At 43.6% G+C, this 20216-nt stretch overlaps 1 long non-coding RNA gene and 1 other non-coding gene across 2 annotated transcripts in view; both read right to left on the reverse strand.

Moving 5' to 3' along the window:
* Positions 1-20216, reverse strand: part of LOC129386243 (uncharacterized) — a 525736-nt gene that overhangs the window by 151077 nt on the left and 354443 nt on the right. The gene's annotated exons all lie outside the window — the stretch shown is intronic.
* Positions 6011-6194, reverse strand: LOC126537215 (U2 spliceosomal RNA). The gene has a single exon (XR_007600761.1). It is a non-coding gene; the product is annotated as a U2 spliceosomal RNA (small nuclear RNA).

Here is a 20216-nt window from a genome sequence, read left to right on the forward strand (position 1 = left end):
TATTTTTTTGTTCTGTCATGGCCTTTCTTGCGGTACGGTGCAGAAAGTTCCATTGCAAGTCTCGTAGTTTCTTCGGGAGTTCCGAATGTGGCCATTTCGCGGCCGTCGGAAAAGCGAGGAAGCGCCGCTTAGGAAGTCACGTGTGCCAATGATGTGCCCAACTGTACGTGAGCTTCAGCAGAGCGCAAGCAATAAATGCGGGGGGAAGACACGCAAAGCTGCTTGCAAGGGAGGACAAATAAAAGGAAATGCCATTGGCCTGTGCTCCCTTGCTTGCTTCTTGGATTTTTCTTCGGTCCACCTCAAACGACGACAAACTCTTGGTTGGCTCTCATACAGGCATTCCTATAGTTGCGTTTAAGTAAAATAAGCAAATCTTCGGCACTTTCACGAAGTAACATCAAGCAGAGGAACCGTGTCGAGAATAACACGTAAATGCTGTCGGAGTACCAACTCGTTCTCGAGTCTTTTAAGTCCATGCTGATTCCTAAAGCAGTTTCGCTTATGTGCGAAAGTAACCAACACATTGTTACAGTCGCACTATACGCACTGACATCGGCATCTTTATCCCCACGCGGTAAAATGAAACACTCGGACGGAGCAATAGCAGGCATGCCTCTGCAAGGCCAGATCCGCCGGTAGCTTGAACCATATTTTTCTTCTTCCACCTCCTCATCCTTCTCCTCCACCTCCTGTTGCTTGTGCAGAACGTTTTTACGATGCGAAAAACTAAAAGGGAGCGCAGTCGTATGCAAAAAGAAAATGTACTTTCAGTTCACGAGTGAACAGCGCACACAAAACACCAGCGGCTCAACTAGTCGCACGGGTAGCTTTGTTAACATCAAAAAGTTTACATTCCCAAGTTATGTCAGCTTCATGTATCGCGTTCCAACGGAATATATAAATCCAGAAATAAGCGAACTTGACAAGGACCGCCTTTTATTTAGTATATCATGCGCATTTCTCTCTTCATCCCCATACACCCTTCCCCCCGTGTAGTGTATCAAACCGGACGTGCGTCTGGTTAACCTCCCTGCCTTTCCTCTCTCTCTCTCTCTCTCTCTCTCTCTCTCTCTCTCTCTCTCTCTCTCTCATGCGTTTTACCTTTGAGTCTGTCCTTGAACCCTGCGAATGGGTTGATAAAATTAGCCCGCTATTTCTGAGAAGCGTAGCTTTCATACTGTACTTGCGAAAATTACTACCTTTCACAAAAGTTGCAAAGACAAGGTTGATATCAAGTGCAAATAATTTACTTGCGTGAGAAAGATCCAATTATATGATGTCGAGATTTTATCTCACCGAGAGTGCTCAGCTCATGCCCTTCAAACTCGCGTGCACTGCAGTGTAGTAAAGCAATGTTGGTGGTTTAACAACTCTAGACCAACAGGAAGCTAGGCTACATTAAATCTGATGATGATGATGATGATGATGATGATGATGATGATGATGATGATGATGCTGTGTAGTGTTTTATGGCGCAAGGGCCAGTCATGGCCAAAGAGCGCCAAGCAATAAATCTGGCTGTCCCAAGGCAGAGTTAGAAAACTGAGACTACACTTTTTTATAAAGAACACGTGCACACATGCCACAAACGTGTAAACACATTACTTCTACAAAAATCACAAATATAAACAAGACAAAAATGAAGCTCAGAAAAAGAAACATTGTAATTGAACCCACGTTAAGCAATAATGGTTTAAGCAGAGACGTAAGAACCTTCACTTCAAACTGTCATTGCATGTTGCATTGCATTGCAAAAAAAAAATTAGTGTAACTTGTTTCTCTACAGAAAAGGAGGTTTACATGAGATGTAGAAAAAAATATGAAGGCCCTAAGTTGCTCTCTGCCTTTTTTTTCCTCAATCCTATATATGGAGTATTATTAGAGTAAAAATAAGAGATTTGATTAACTATCTCTCGTACAATAGAATATTATTGTAGTGTATCTCGTGATTATTATTGTACTGTGTGCATTTCGAATTTCGCGTAAATCATGTTAGACATATCACTTTGCTATAGTACGGGACTTGGCGAATATTTTGTTAAACCCGCCGCTGGAGAGGTCGATATGGTTTACATAATGCTACGCCAAAGCGGGTTCGTAGCCGCGAACACTATTGTCGCTTACCGATAGGCTACGAGACTGCAAAATGAGAGAAAGAAGAAAAAAACATTGAACGCTCAAATTATTGTTGCCTTTGCCGCGTTGCCTGGACGGCGCAGACCGCACGAGCCAGAAAAATAAGAAGCAAACTGAGGCTTCCACGCGAAGTTAGCTTTTCCCAACGACTGGACGCCTCTGGTCACGCTTTGTGAAACAGCAGACGCCTTATTTTCGCTTACGGTGCAAGGGAGGAACTTATTCAGGTCCGGCCGTCGACTCGTCAACATCTGTCAATTGCAGAGTGTGCAGGTCGAGCCGTAGTGATACAATAGCGCCGCAGTGATAAATAGCTCGTCCTCGTGCCTGCTAAGCTAAGCGTTACAACGACGGGGCATAAATCGATAATGCCCTTCTTTCGTGACATGCCGAGGTGAAACGAACAACGTAGAAAATGCACAGCGCAATTAAAAAAAAAAAGAAGAAACAAAGAAGACGCTGCTAGTTCTTGAAGATGCTGACGCCACTGAGGGACATTGATTTAACAGATTCGCGTTAAAGCGAGGTCAGTATACCGGCTGGGAGCAAACCGAAATCTTCATTGCTCAAAGCTTGCCCAAGGTAATTTTCTTATTACCCAAAACTGTATCCGACAGAAACTTTCACGTCCCTCAAATTTCATCCTCCGCAACAAGCGCATTCATACTTTCATTAAAGCGACACTATCACAAACAACCCTCTTGGGATTGGCTAGGTCACTGCTGCTCTCTGCTGCTGGGTTGGTTGGTATCTCGGCGGATATGTTGGCGAATCTATACTACGAAGTACATATGTGCGTCAAATACTGGTACCAGCTCACATGCTTATATAACTACTGTATGTTTACCGAAAAGATTTGTGCGAGTAAGTACCCTTCTGTTTTGCGTAATAAAACGGTAATTTAATGATTCCGCAGGTTAATTTGCCTAAAACAAGACCTCTATGAAGCAGTGGGGGGACTCTCGGTTTAATTTCGACCAACCGGGATACTTCAACGTGTACGCAATTTGTCAGACGAGCTTATTTTGCATTCCGCCCCCATCGCCGCGGGCGGGATTTCACCCGTAGCCACGAAGTCCCCAACACAGTGCCATAGCCGCTGTGCTACCGGCGTAGGTCTAATAAATAAATAAATAAATAAATAAATAAATAAATAAATAAATAAATAAATAAATAAATAAATAAATAAATGGACATCAGCATATAATTCAGATTCTTGCCCGAAGATGTATGCGGATTCTTGCCCGAAGCACCGGTACTAGAGCAAGGGAACTGGTTGGAGCCCATCACATAGGCAAGAAAGGCAGCTTGCGCGTTAGCGAAATTTCGTTATCATTATATAAGGCCGAGAAGAAGTTTCTTGAGCATTGTGTATTATGAATGTTTGATTACATGGATGATTGTAAGTTTGCTCTGAGCGTATGCGTTGACTGACGGTATGTATATATGTGCCTGCGTTCTGCGAATAAAGCAGTTGCGAGTGGCGCACTCTCCCGTCCTCTTCTCTTGTGTGTGTCTGCTTATTTGGCGTCCTTATATTTTATAATATAATTTCGGCTCAAAGGTATGTAGCCCATAATGTAGCCCATTACATTCAAAGAATTCTTTGATATACTTACTTTATTTTGAGGTATGTGTCACTGGATGTGTCCCCGTCCTTGGCCAATCGTACAGAAAGGGTATGTGCCTCTATGGTACAAGAGATACAACGTAGGAACATATGCATCGTACAACAAGAGGTGATCAATATCTTCTTATTATTCCGAGAAAGACCACACCGCTCTATTGGTTTATGTTATTACATACTTATATAAAAAAGCTGTGTACGCTGTGCCTAGACGTAATCTGTGTATTACTGTTTTCAGAGAACGTGTGATCCTTACTGGAATATCTAACTGTATTTTTGGCTCAATCTGAAGTAGAACGGAGCTTCGACCAGCGCTTTAAAGACCAAAAAGATCAACCATCTCTCGACAAACGGATGGACAGTTGACGTAAACTGTTGAACGCATCGCTATGTGAGAGAGGTATTATGTAAGTACCATTCTCAGTGTGCGCCGCAGGTGCTAAACTGTCTGTTTGTGTTGCCTAGAATGCCACAGTGAGGCATACCCAGGAATAAAATTACATGTTGCAAGTTTATATATATATATATATATATATATATATATATATATATATATATATATATATATATAAAGGCTGTTTCAGCTAATTTTAGCTCGAGTTAAAAAATGTGTCGATGCACTCTAACGCGACGCAACCAACTGAATGTTGCTCTTTTTTGTATGTAGTATGTCATGCTATATATTGTATTTTGCCTAATTAGATAATTAGTGAAAATTACTTAACCAAGATCAGAAGCAACGAAGCTAGGAAAAAAAATACAATTAGAAAGTTACAGAGCCGTTAAAAAAAAACGAATACTTAATAGATAGAAAGACACTAACTGTTTATTCGGACGCGTTGCAAACCCCTTTGCAGCTTTCTAATTCGAATTTTTTCCCCAGCTTCGTTGTTTCAGAAGTTGGCCTTGTATTCTCGACTAATTATCTAATTAGGCTAAATACAAGAAATGGCGCGACACACTACATACAAAAGTGAGTAACATTCATTCGGTCGCGTCGTCTTGAAGTGCGTCAGCATATTTTTACACTCTGGCTAGAGTTTGAAACACCCTGTATATATGCACATATATTGTATTTCGTATACTAGATGCCTACGATTTTTGATAGTGCTTTAGCAGCCAGTGCTCAATTACGATGCCTGGGAGTCGCTCCGGATGACCGATTTGAGTGGGTGTGCTTGCGAGCAAGTGATTGCCAAGCAGACATCATGGCATAAAGTTCTGCTATAGTATAGGTAGAGAACCTTGATAATTTGAACATTCTCTGTTCTCTCGTACTGGGTATGTAGAATGCAGACGCTGAACTGAACACGAGCCATCTGTGTCACCCGGAATATGATCAATGTATGTCCCAGTACATATGCCAGGCCATGAATTGTTTCACTGCTATTTCTGGTAAGTGATATTTGGCAGAAGTGCCCGGCAGTTTGGTTCAAACCTCTGGAATTGGAATCAACTTCTCAAATATTAGAATTAGATGAAAAGCATCATTGAGGAAATTGTACAGCCACATGAAAAACTCCCTATACAGCTTCCTGCTGCTCAGTGCGTTATTTATAAACGTTTTTCCCAGCGTGAAATCCGCCCGCAAATACACACAAAGTGTCTCGAGCAGCCAGTCACGCGGTAATATTGTGTGTATTCGCGGGCTTCTTTCACGCCCGAAAAAACACTTTTATGTAGCACCTATTGAGTTAGAGGAACCTCCGCCTACTTGAACGCCAATGAGCTACATGAAAGTGGAATGAACCACATTTTATCCACGCCAGTTTATGCACCCTGGATCCAACCTTAAGCCTTCCATTTCCACCACGTATTCCCCGAAGAGAAGCGACCCATTTATGCAGGCTATGGTTGGGTGTCGCGTTCGCTATTGTCTACGCGCTCCGCATAGGGATGTCCGACACGGTAGCACCTGGCGATAGCGGCGACGTGGAAACGATTCGGCATGTTCTTCGCCAGTGCCCGCAGTACAGTGTTAAGAGACAATCACTTCGCGAGACAACCAGTTCGACGGCCAGCCTTTGTCGAAACAAAGAATTTTGCAACATCGACGCGACTCAACATCGCATCAGTAGGCCGTGCAAATGCTACTGCGCTTCCTGAGATCGACCGGCTTGTGTGAACGCCTGTGATTGGAACGCCTATTCTGTTACCTGTTCCTGTTATTTCTTCTTGCTTTCTTTTTTAGAGAGAAGCTGTTTATGGCCAGGCTTCTGTGCATTTTTTGTGTGCGTGTGTAAATACCTGTAGGCCAATCCCGAAGATAGTGCAATACCGGGCTGGGCCGTGGCGGAGGTAAAGTGGGCTTCAAGCACTCCGTCAACTTGCGAAAATAAGTATAACACCTTGCGTCCAAATAGAGCCCGTGTCAGATATTAAGCTGATAAGAACAGATACTGGACTTTGACCCAGGTCGGCCATGTATACGCTCACACCGCCCTCACCGCCCTGCCCTCTCTTTGTCGGCGTTCCAAGCACTTGCGTATCTGCTTTCCTTTCCTTCCGTTCTCCCATGGTGGCGGTCCCGTCGTCCACGCGAATGAATATAAATATTATGGTAAATGAGAACGTACCTTTGTTCAAAATTTATCTTTTGCTCTCTTTCTCTCTCTCTCTGTCACCTCTGTGTCGGGCGCTAAACAACTTCACTGGTCATCCACCTTCACAGAGTGGAATGGCTCATGACTTTTTCATTGCTTTTGTGTTTCTTCGTTTCTGTGTCTCTGTCTCTCTCTCTGTCCTCTTTCCCATCCCTGTACCCCCCCCCCCCATGTGTGGGGTAGGATACCGAAAACTGGCGGCTGGTTATTCTCCCCTGCCTTTGATATATATATATATATATATATATATATATATATATATATATATATATATATATATATATATATATATATATATATATATATATATATATATATATATATATATATATATATGTCTTAATCACACAGCCTAAATTCTTGTGATCTTGTACACTTTAAATGTAGCCAAACACGCTCACATTTGTTAACTAAATTCTCCTTATATTCCAACGTCTATACCAAAGATGCCTTTTTGTGAAGCTGACATTGTAGTTGCATAACACAAAATGCGGCTATTGTCAAATAAATATATTACATCGCTTGACAAGCTCTCCATATTGCACAATGTGCGTGGATGCGCTCGGAAGTGTATGCGTGTGCGCCTCCGTGTGTCGGCGCGTGCAATAACGCTTTCTTTTCAAGCGCGAATTACATGTAGGCTACATAATTGCCTGTTATGTGGTCTAGTCTGCGTACTTTTTTTGTACTATGCATGCCAAAATAATCTACTCAGGCTGCTCTTTGTATATGACGTGAAAAGCAACAAAAAAGCACGAGTTCTGAGACAGAATCGTGGCGTTGAGTGGGCATAGACGGCGTAAAGCATCACCTGTTCATGTTGGCGTTGTGATAGTCTAATGAGGGAGGACAGTGATCGCAGTGCATTCTGGCGAGGAATTAGGACCATCTAGGACCAAACCGAAAATTAGGTAAAGGGGCGCATGTAAATGTTGCGGTAGAGGAGAAACCACAATTACCTCGATGGCGAGAGTAAGGAGCACAAAAGTTGCGCCACAAAACTCGTTAACTTAGAGCACGATATGCGACGACTGTGGGCAGAAGGGCGGCAGAAACTGGCGACCATGCACGCGCAGACGCCCATTAGGCATCGTTAGCTGGTCGTTGCCCTGAAATGCCATGGTGGTGCGTCCCTGTGCAAAACCGTAAGAACAAAAAAAATCTTTTTTCACGACTTGCACTTAAAGAAGAGCTAAGATTGCAAGTAAGAAAGCAGAGAGAGAGAGAGAGAAAAGAATAAATGAAAGGCATGGGTGATAACCACGACAAAACACGGTTGGGTATCCTGCATGAAAGGAAGGGGAAATTAGAGCAAAGAAAATTAAGGGGCGGGAAATTTGAGTTGATGCGCAATGAGTGATGCCAATATAACAAAGATTGTTCAGATCCAGCGCTTGTATCTGCAAGGTATATAGAAGCGACGCTTTTGTGAAGCGGTTTCTCAAAGGCTGTAAACTTGCCAATTTTAGTATTGCGTCTTTGGCGTAGGGAAAACTGGCGCATGCGCTCTGGCACACCCGTGCTACGCCTCGTGACGCACGCGTCGATCACCTCAAATAGCTATAGCTGGCGATGGCACGACAGAAATATTCACGCGGTTGTGGCCTATTGTTTAGGGCATCGGGCTTCTGTGCTCGGGGACCGAGGTTCTGTCCTGCCATTGAGCATGTAATTTAATAATTTATTTTTAGGTGTGAGCTTTTCGGTAACGCAGCAGAAGCACTTAGAAACCATGGTGGGAAAAGTCCCGAAGGTTTCGCAAAGCCTCGTTTCGAAAAACATTCACAGCCGTGTGTCACGCGTGGTCGCTTAGACCGGTTGCTTTTAAGTTATTGCTCAGCGCTCTTGCGGTCTTCTGAAGCCGTGGTATGCGAGACCGTGGCCACAGAACGAGAAAAGCATTCAGCCTAACAGGTTTATGGTACTGCGAAGGATAAGCCTTTCATTTTCGAGGAATAAGCAGCAGAACAAGCACATTTTCTGCAGTTGCTTTCACGCCACAGGCGTTTCATTCGGGACTATCCGTCATTCTAATCAAAAAGGCTTACACGCTGGTAAATTTCGGCCCAGGCGTAAGCTACAAAACACCTACTGTTTCTTCACATAGGGAAGGAATAAATTTCAGAGAAAATTGAATAGAAGGGCCGTGTGATTGCGAACGAGGGTGAACATAAAGCCAGGTCTAAGCCGGCGCTTCTGCGAGGCGCTAAAATCTCTGTACATAGATTTAACGAAATAAAAAAAAAGTCACTTCTGTAGGGTCACATCAAGCGCTAGTTTTCAATAAGATGCAAAATTGGGCGAGTCAGTGAAGCTTCATGGTAGCGACAGCGTGACAGAGGCGGACAGACGCGGACAGCGCCGTATGGTGTCCCCTTCTATTCCTTTTGCCCGCGTCTGTCGCGCTGTGCACACACACACACACACACACACACACACACACACACACACACACACACACACACACACACACACACACACACACACACACACACACACGCACACACGCACACACGCACACGCACACACACACACACACACACACACGATTGATAGCGATTGATACCGCACCTCCTTCAGTTATTGCTATTAACCATTGAAGTTCATCGTTTATCACGGTTACATGATGACAGAGGCATCGTTATGGTGATTCGGCAATGTACACAGTAGTAAACCAAGTCGGATATAAGCCAATGTCAAACGGGTTGCTTATCTTGTAAACCATAAAGGCCAAGTAGTGAAGTTGTCACACCGACGGCAGAGAGAAGTAAACAAATAGACAAATAAATTACCGCTTCGCAACATTGTGCACTCCACTGAAGAATTCCAGCAATTGCGAAATATTCCAGAAAGCGCTCAAAAGAAAAAATGCACGGAATTGTGTGCTGAAGACGCAACGCAATTAACAGGATTCCCTTTCAGTAACGGTTTACATAACCGACCTTTAGACCATAGTGGCAGACCAATCATCACAAAGTCGATACTTGTTCCCACCTAAAGGAATCAAAATTACAAACACCGGAAACTCCCTATTGGTAAGATTTAGGGCATTAGTATACGTCCCTCTTTTAGGCAACCAAAACGTGCTCGCAATGTCACCAATGTAAAATTTTGCACTTTCCTGCTCTCTATTTAGCGAAAGGCTATCAAGCACGGCGGTGAAGGCAGGGGTCTGAAGGCTAGGCAGCGAGCAAAGCAATGCTGAACTCAATTAGCTCCGCGTAAAGTTAGTTTGCGCTTGGTCAAAGTAAGAACCTTCAGAGCCTATCTTCGGTCGCTCTTTTTGGTGACTATGGAGAGCACGTATGGCAGGTACCTGCTTTCCTAAGACAAACCTTATTGCTAAGTTCAGTTCAAATCGAGATGCAAATCTACTACGGGAACAATTTCCGAGCACTTCCATCATTCATTTGATATTTTATTTTTTACAGCCAAAGGCTCAAAATTAGTCCTTTTTGTTCACTAAACCCTTGGAGGAACTTTTTGTCAACCACCGAAAGCCACTGATAGCTAAGCAAGGAGAATCAGGCCAATCGCAGACGTCGGCACTACCCTCCTCAACCCGTTATCTCCTCACACTGTGTTAGCCCTGCCTCACCAAAACTCTCTCCATTTCTACCAGCTTCTCGACTCTTGTCAGCCAATTAGGTAAAAAAAAAAACTGCTAAGGTAGGCAACGCTATTCGCTTTGAAAGCAAACAAAAGTGACTCGTATAAACGAGAGAACGTTTCACTGGCATATTCAGGCAACGCTGCGCCACACTGCCCGGTGCTTGCGTCGGTGATTGCGTATATTTCACGTCAGGAGATTGGAATAAAAACACACTAGAATAGTTTTACGTTATAGGGCCCCAGGTGCCATAAAAGGCTGAGAACAGGCGCCGACTGTGTCACTGATTCTTTTGGAGCACAAACGCCGTGTGAAAAGGTGCCGAATGGAAACGCGCCCTCTCAGCACCAAGAGCCAGCGTGTTCCAAACACCTTCCGCAGTTGGACACAGTGCCTACTATTAACGCTGAGTGTTTTTAGCGCAATACTTCGATTTGTCAAGACGGCTTATTTAATGACAAAACAAGTAGTTTGCCTAGCGACCACAAGCGTTTGGTAGTGCTATCTAGAGTGAAGGAAGTCCATTTCTTTCTTTACCCTTTTAGCAGTGGTTACAAATGTACTGCAGAGAAGTCTGAAGAATCATTAGTCGACATGTACGGGTTATGATAAGACCATCCAGACAGAACCGAACATTTTAGGAAGGACGAAAATGGGCACGAGGTTTCGTGTTTGCGTGTTGATGTTTGTATGTGCGTGTCTACGCTGTCTTCGCGACTCATGCTCAGTTACAAGGCTTCTCATGACCGCTTTACTCTATTTCGCCTTTTAATACCACGTCGCCTCCACAATGGCCCCTGTAGGTGGTCAAAACTTCAATTCCAGGTGACTCCTCAGATTTTTCATCACAATAAATCTGTCTCTCTCCCTCACTGACTCTGCCAACGAATTTATTATTCGTCCTTAAAAAAAGATGAAGCGAGATAATTACCTCATTTTTTGTCGTCCTCACATGTTTAGCGCCATTCCCAATGAACATTTTCAAAACACGTCGTCAAGTAGAGGTGGTGTTGGAGGAGGTTTACAAAGGTAGTAGCGTGGGTTGCTTTGTTAACACGTCTTAGTACGTTGTAGACTTGATTGATTCTAACCTTCCAGGTTGGCGCAACTACGTACACATATTTAGGCACATAATCTTCTGCACTTGACACCTCCTTGGAGTGAGGGACGCCATATATTAGGTTTCAGTGTGGCGTGAGTGCGCGAAACGCGTAAACAATGTGGCGCCAGCTGGAAGGGGACGGGCATTTTCCTCAGCTCGGAAAAGTTTCTAGATGAGGAAACAATGGCGAGGCGACGCAAGAAAGCCACAGTGTTTCCCAACCCCGGGCCGTTGTCCTCGTAGAAGGAGTCTACGCCTATCCCCAGCTTCGACAAGTTGCATAAATTTTTCCTTGCTGTCGCAAATCGCTTGATTTCTTATTTCTTTCGTGCAACACTGTCTCTGCTTGAAGATACTTAAGAGCTGCTGAGTTACCTCTTTGTGGGCTGTGAAGCTCAAGGTAGGTTGTTTGGGCATCTCTTTTTAGAGACACAGTATCAACTTATCAACTCCTTATCAACTCATGTACAGGTATGCTCATTGTATTGGCCCTTAACACTGAAACTATTTTTACATACGCTAAACCTCAATGCTAGGAAGCCTGCTCGACTTGCACTCCCATTATAGGAACAGGCAAAGATGCACAAGTGAAAGCGTCGTGTCGTCAACATTGCGACTATTATGTGATGCGTAAATTACTATTATCTTTTTGTCGAACAACTTCACTAACATTTTAGTAGCTTTCTTCAAGCTATAATTCAACAAAAAGGGTGAAGTTCTTTCACTGGGCTGGAACATACATGGTCGTGTTTTGTCAATATTTCTTGCTGCCGCATCGCGCTGTCTTAAGGCAGTGTACATTTGGCGCTTGCTAGAGAGCTGTGGAAAGCTTTTATAAACGCTTCCTGAACCAGTACTCCGCAACATATCATTGCGTTTTTAAATGCGAAGCATTTTTTGGCGAACATTTGCCACTTTGACACTATATGTCTTTCTAGCCGCCTACGTTTTGGTGTTCTCATGGCCGCTTCGTTAACTTCGTATGTACAAAAATTGACATATTATGACAAGAGTGTATGGCAGACATAAATGATAGGTCATTATGTGATAGGTCAATATAATGACATGTGTGCCATGTAGGTCATGAAACAGCCACCTACTTCTTGGTAGTCTCATGGTCGTTTCGTCAACTTGGGAGGTACCAAAATTGGCATACTATGACAAGAGCGTATGACGAACGTAAATGATAGGTCAAGATAGGAATGTCATGATATGCGTGTCATGTAGGTTCTGCAATAGCCACATACGTCTTGATGCTCTCATGATCGTTGCGTTAACTTGGTTCGCATAACATCGATCCCCACAGGGTGTGGGATCTGGCATCAATTTTTTGTTCTTTTCGTGTCATGTGGCACGCTGTGGTGCTCAGTTTCAATGATAATGGCGACTATGGCCTCTAGCTCCATCTCATGAATGGACGGTACTTTTTTTTTTACTCGTATGCATCAACATCTTATCATATATGTGACATTTTCACTGGTAGATTCGCCCCTCGTTACCCCTAAAAATTATTTCTTTTTTTACAACCGCCAAGAATTCTGGAGAGGCTACAATAATTGGGCGCTGTTGAACGCAAGCGCTGTGAGACTTCGCATAGTCATTTTAATGTTTGTGACGCATGCTCAGAGTTATATGACACTATGTGGTCACCAGGCAGATGGATAGCCAAAAACCTATAAACATCAGACTTTCGCATTGGTGATGGAGAGAATCTCATGTGCCCAGTTAGTAGACGTCCACGTGGAGTAGTACAGCAGAGCTTGTCAACTGCGCCACTGTTGTCTGTGGAAGCTTCCTGACACATGGACACATTTCCTTGTGGAAAACACGATACGAAATCAGTAGGAGTAACGTACTATACTGCCGCGGAGTGTTAACGATAGAGAAAAATGTCGATGGGAACTTCTCGAATCTCAGGTCAGCGTTTAGGGAATGAAGTTCGGAAAGGCGGTATACCGCTGGACATGAATTCATTGCACCTTGAAAGGTATGCTAAAAAAATAGACGATGCTGCAAAGAGGCACTTGTCACCGTAGTGTTTGCCGAAAACAGACGAGAGTAGCTATACGAATTAATTGTTCAGAAAGGTTAGGCTTCATTCGTGCGCAGAGTCTCGCGTAAGGACACGAAAAAAAGGAAGGCTTGCGTTTCAAGTGCGCCCGCGTCGTATTTTCTGAAACTCTCGTGTTAACCTATAGTCTCTTATGAGTCGCGGCTCTTTATTTATCGTTAGTTTAGGTTCGAAGCTTCTGCGTTATATATATTTTTTCCAAACCATTTTTCAAGAGCCACAAAAGAACAACAAAAAAAGACAGTATCGCTGACGGCGTTTTGACTGATGGTATTTTGGCTAGACCATTTATTAGGCCGCTATTCATGTGGGAACTCCTGCAGAACGCCGGGTATTTTTACACCACCATTGCATAAACATCTAAGCCAAAGCAGAAGTGCAGTTAGCAACAAAAAGATTGTGATACATAACACACCAGCACCTCTTCAAAGCTCGCTTCTGGCAGCTCATTATGACCCGGAGAAAATATATTAAAGGTCGGAAGTTTGACATGTACATCACGCATAGCTTATCATACTGCAACGTAAACTGCATTTTTCACGATGAACTCTAAAGTTTGCGTCGTTACGTGTGCGGAGCAGGTTTCTACGCATCGCTTCGAAAGTTTCTTTTCTTTATTTAATGAAGTCATAACATATGATCATTTATCAAAGACAATTATTGAAACATAGAAAAACGATTCAACTACTCTTCATATCCTGCTTCAGATAACGCACCGCTCCAGTGGAAGCTGCAGCTATATGGGTCAGCCAGTCAGAAGAAGTTCAGAAACGTAGACAGTCAGATGCTGCTGTTGCACCGCATTTCCATCCGCGATGTCCGCTAAGCCTTGTACACTGTTATGAACGCGACAGGAGGAGCCTTACTTAGTTTTGCTCCCGTTGTCGGCTATTACTGCGTGCGTGAGTCAAAATTAATTGTTGGGTTTTTACGCGCAAGCACCACAACCATATTATGGGTCACGCCGCAATGGAAGACTTCGATTTTTTTTAACCACCCGGAATTCTTTAACGCGCACCTACATTTAAGCACGCGAGCTCTTTTTTCTTTTCGCCCAGATAAAAATACGGCCACCGTGGCTGGCACGGCACCCACGACCTCGAGCTCCGCAGAGCAACGTCATTGCCATTGGGCTAACCCCGGTGGGTCGGCATCATGGAATAGAAAAGCATCATAAACTACACATTGAGATGTTATGAGGCTAACGTGCAAAGGCCGAAGGAACCATGCTGAGAACTGAGCGCACAATTTGTCTTCTAACGGTCGTTAATTCTGTGAACTCTGCGCTTATTAATTATCAATGGAATGTGATACATGATATGGAGCATGTATAAGCTAACGTGGAAGATTTCGTAGTACGGGAGATGTTGAAAAGAAAGCTGTAAAATATTTCTGTAAAATATTTCAGAATGCTCGAATGGGGAGGGGGAGGGGAGAATTAATGGACGCTAAAGATGTCAGCTCTGCTATATGCCTGGTTTGCTACTTCAGATGAGGTGTTTGAATGGACATGGAAACGAAACTTGCAGTTCAAGTGGTAAACCAAAATTAAGCATTGTGCGTGTTTCTTTTATTATTTCATGTGGTATCGAATAGATAACAATTTTTTTTTCTTTCTAAATGCTAGAGATCGCGTGTGTACTACGACATAGGGCTGTTAGATTTTGTGTGGAAGAGAGAGAAAGAAGAGGAAAAGCAATGAGGTTAACCTAATTTCAGCAGCTCTGCTACCCGGCACTGGGGGAGTTGAAAGTGGGCAGGGGAAGGCAAAGGGAAAAATAAAGGGTTAGAAGTGTTATGCAGGCACACATAACAATATGTTCACCGCGCCATTAAAGGCGTGCTGAACGCAACTCTTAAGATGTGGTTACTCAGAAAATATGCTGGTGGGTAGTAGTAACAGCGTATAGGATTCCAAATATTTTGAAATGAAGACACTAAAGGTTTCGCTTCCCAGTGGTATGGTTCCGTTTTACGCAGGCAACTTGCAGCTGTTCAAACCAACGCTCGCCTTCTTATTTTTCTTATGCAGCGTAAGTGGCCCGCTACAAGGCCGTCCAACCTCATTTCGGCCAAGAACCATGCATTGCTAGTTGCCTTCACTTCGATTGCCGCAACTTGTAGGTTGTGCCTAGTTATTTAAAGGGAAACTTAGTTTGCATGTGCGAACAACCCCCGTAACTAGACCGGAAATAGAAGCAACACAGAAGTGCCAAAACGATGTCACACTCAAAGTCGAACCTTCAATGAGTAGAGTGATATGCTGTACGCGAAAAATATCTTTTAAAAAGGAAATACTGTTCAGTAACGTGAAAAGTAGGGCAAGATGGTGATTAATCACCATACCGTGTTGGTGAACCAGCGCACAGAACCGGACAGAGCGGAGATACACAAGAATACACGACGCTCAGTGCTTGATGTTAGAACAAACACTTCATATTTATATACATCCGCACCCTCAGACGTCAAACATAAACAAGGCAAGAATAAAAGCCCTTTCAAATTCACTTGCCTGCGCGTACTCAGACGTTAAAGACAGGCAACATATCAATCATGGTGTGCAATCCTATCCTATTTGCTGCACCCCTAACAAATTCTTTATTACACAAATTTTTCCAGTGTCCTTCCAAAAAGGCAACCTCACTATTACTCAGAAAAACGGATGGTTGACCGATACAACCTTCTCCACTCTTTTAAATCTGGAAAGCTTCCACTGTTTCCTTGGTCAGAAGCGAGTGCTTTGTATTCTTGTGTCTCTTCGCTTTGTCCTGGCCTGTGCGCTGCTTCACCGACAGGTTACGATGAAATACACTTGTTTTGGAAAGTAACAGCGCTAAACGGACAAGGACTTAGGCAAAGAAGAACACGAAACTGGCGCTATTCTTTGCCTATGTCCTTGTCCGTTTAGCGCTTTGCCTTTCCGAAACCGGAATTACCACCAGCTCCCTTCTACGCCCAAGCTTACCTTCTAGTACAGAAATACATCTGGTACATTACCTGACAAGTGGCGCCGCAATCGCCCATATATAGCTTTCTCCTGTGAATTTTCACCACGCTCGGAGAGGCTCTTCATTGGAAAAACAGGTTTTTGTCGGGTCGTATACAACCGCTGGCATGCTACTCTTTATAGGCTTCGGGAATTGGATTAGAAGATTCCAGAGGAGAGTGAAAAAATTTAATAAACATTAAATGGGGCAGTGGACCTGATTCTAACATTTACATTGGAGATGGCGGGTAAATTTAGTCTTTTTTGTATCAAGTCGTGAAATTTTACAGCTTTCCGATTCGACCAATTTTGGATAGGTATTTTAATAATAAATTCAAAACCTGCCGCTGTTTGGAGGGGCCGGGCATTGGACCTAAGATGCTGTGTAAGGTTAACGGATCGTGGTAAATTATTTCCATTTGTCACGCAAAAAATTGTCTATCTTTGCGGTACGCGGGGCATTCAAGTAGTATGTGCTCCACCGTCTCCAAACCGCCACAGTTATCAAAGTAGGGATTAGTGGTACGACCTATTCAGTACAGATCGTTCTTCGTTTCGGACACAGTCGAAAACAATGGTACAATGTATCTAAGTGTCGAGGAAGTGGTCATGCAAATTTTGATCTCACTTCTGGGTCAATATAACGCATAACGCTATCTTGGCGAAGCGACAGATTATGGAGTACGCCTTTTTCTTGATAGGCATACTTTTTTGGCATGTGCGAAGCCTCCACTTTGGTAAAAAAAAATCTAAAATTTCAGTATTCTGAAATTTCGGTATTGGAATCCACTTCGGGCAACTTCATCCACTTTCTCATTTCCCGAAATACCGGCATGGCCAGGTATCCACTGGAACGTAATGCAATGGCCAGCAATTTTAGCTTTTTGGTGAAGATGGGCATTGTCAGATGCTGCAGGTTGGTTATTACATCGCTTGTTCCTGTTCCACATACATTGTAGAGTTACGTTTTAGTCCGTGAATATCACCCATGTGTTTGGCAGCTGCTGTCGAAGTACATACACAAGGGCCTCCTTATTAACGTCATATTGCTCAGCTGACGTAGATGATGTCGCTCGTTCAAGACGAAACGACAGTCGTTGTCTTGTAGAGGGCACAAAAATTCCGCACGATGAGCAGCGTTGAGTTGTAAGGCCATCCGTGAAAATGTGCGCTGCGGAGAGTCCCTTAACACTAACAAAGGTATGAGTGGCACTACTGTGATTATCTGTGATGCATAGCAGCGCAGTCAATACCCTTCGAGTGAAAATTCGAGCTTTTATTGAACTTCTTGTGATATGAGTGCACCACTGCAGTTTGAAGTACTGCATTTAAATGTTATGAAGTAAAGTACAAGTGTCAAGACAATTCCTCGTAGAACACCAACCCTTCTCACGGAACCATAAACTAAGAAGCACAACTGAAGCAAAATGTAACGTATTTAATAATTTTTTTCATGGCAAAAGCGAGAGATTAAATACGCCTACCAATTGTTTGTAATCTTCTAGACGAAGCATTAAGGTGCCGTGTTATGAAGGGCAGTATGGTGAACGGGTAGAACGTGAAAGGTGATATGGCGACCCTATTAACCTGTTCTGGTGAATTATGCTCTGCCTGTGCCAGGGCCCTGGGACACTGCGTGGTGTTTTCCGTTTTTTGTGCCGTAACATAATTTTGCGCGGAGTGTGTAGCTACACAAGACCTTCAGTACTGCACTTATACATTTGTAAATAAATATTTGGCAGTTTAACCTGAAGGGTGACGCACTGACAACGAATGCAAGGTTTAGTGTTGCGCTTGAATGCCTGGGTTGGTTTTGTAACCATATGCCGGTCCTACTAACGCAGATGCGACATACGCTGGTGCGCCAAAATTTCTGGCAGCGTTATACCTTTCACACGACATGTTGGGCCTATCTGTAACGAAACCTTGTAAGTGCCACTAAGCTGGTCGTAATGGGCCATCGCAGTTAAATTACATCTTTTTCAGGCTTGGCAACCAGGAATGGTTGGGCACATTTATTATCGAATAGCCCTGAAAGATTACAGATAAAAGTCATACGCTGTGAATGGCATGTTTCATGACATTTGTTTACGCGTTGTCATTCAGAAGATTCTGAGAAATAATGCATTGAAGAACGCAAGAGCTGGCTTAAGCAACTTTGAGGGATGACTAGTACAACATATACCTTGCCTATACGATATGCGTAAACGTATAGAATACATATGCCTAAATATATGCGGAATCCCACGCCGACACCAACTTCGACTACGACGCTGGCGACGGTGACGAAAATTCACCTGGAGTGTCCATATAAATTCATCATCATCATCATCAGCCTGATTACGCCCACTGCAGGGCAAAGGCCTCTCCCATACTCCTCCAACTACCCCGGTCATGTACTAATTGTGGCCATGTTGATCCTCCAAACTTCCTAATCTCATCTGCCCACCTAACTTTCTGTCGCCCCCTGCTACGCTTCCCTTCCCTCGGAATCCAGTCGGTAACCCTTAATGACCATCGGTTATCTTCCCTCCTCATTACATGTCCTGCCCATGCCCATTTCTTTTTCTTGATTTCAACTAAGATGTCATTAACGCGCGTTTGTTCCCTCACCCAATCTGCTCTTTTCTTATCCCTTAACGTTACACCTATCATTCTTCTTTCCATAGCTCGTTGCGTCGTCCTCAATTTAAGTAGAACCCTTTTCGTAAGCCTCCAGGTTTCTGCCCCGTACGTGAGTACTGGTAAGACACAGCTGTTATACACTTTTCTCTTGAGGGATAATGGCAACCTGCTGTTCATGATCTGCGAATGCCTGCCAAACGCACCCCAGCCCATTCTTATTCTTCTGATTATTTCACTCTCATGATCTGGATCAGCAGTCACTAACTGTCCTAAGTAGATGTATTCTCTTACCACTTCCAGTGCCTCGCTACCTATCGTAAACTGCTGTTCCCTTCCAAGACTGTTAAACATTACTTTAGTTTTCTGCAGATTCATTTTTAGTCCCACCCTTCTGCTCTGCCTCTCCAGATCAGTGAGCATGCATTGCAGTTGGTCCCCTGAGTTACTAAGCAAAGCAATATCATCAGCGAAGCGCAAGTTACTAAGGTATTCTCCATTTACTCTTATCCCCAATTCTTCCCAATCCAGGTCTCTGAATACCTCCTGTAAACACGCTGTGAATAGCATTGGAGAGATCGTATCTCCCTGCCTGACGCCTTTCTTTATATAAATTCAATCACGATAAAAATGTTGAATACACACCAAGAACTAACAAGCAGTCAAAAGGTATGTGTTTGTTGTTTTGTTCAAACTCTGGTCGAGAGCGCAACGTCTATAGGACAGATTTAAGATGGGAATAAGTGAATAAAAGAAAGACTTCGCGCTGTTTGACTTTTGAACCAAGGTAAAGTGAACGCACAAGCCGCGGTTGGTAAATCTTTTAGGACCCGCGCATTCCTTTCATGCGCATGTAGGGTAAAACGCCAGTGTTATCAGTAGCAAGATAAGCCGCTGTTTCTTTAAGACACATGGCAAGCACAGCATATAGTGCAATCGTGCAATTGTCGTCATCATTACAGAAGTGCGCCAGCACCGACCCAGATACCACTAAGCCAACGTAGTTGACGATGGTTTCGCAATGAACTTCGCTCAGTCCATGTCTAGGATAATATTATATTGAAGCCCGAGTTCTCAAGACCGCCAACAAAATCCAGGCAGAAAAAATCATCCACAAGCGCAATGGAAAAACGACAAGGCTCGTATTCACAGGATGTCTTACGCAACTGCTTTATATACAATCGGCTCTTTGTCCCCAATCGCTGTCATAAGGAACAGGCAACTGTGCGGCAGCCATTGCGAGGCCATTCTCAGACAAAAAGGCTTTATCAGAGTTCTTCAATGCTTCTAAATGATGGTGTTTTACGTGCCAAAACCACTTTCTGGTTATGAGGCAGGCCGTAGTGGAGGACTCCGGAAATTTTGACCAGCTGGGGTTCTTTAACGAGCACCTAATTCTAAGCACACGTGTGTTTTCCCATTTCGCGCCCATCGAAATTCAATGCTTTTGTGGTCC

The sequence above is a fragment of the Dermacentor andersoni genome, chromosome 4 (genome assembly GCF_023375885.2).
Source record: "Dermacentor andersoni chromosome 4, qqDerAnde1_hic_scaffold, whole genome shotgun sequence".
Lineage (NCBI taxonomy): Eukaryota > Metazoa > Arthropoda > Arachnida > Ixodida > Ixodidae > Dermacentor > Dermacentor andersoni.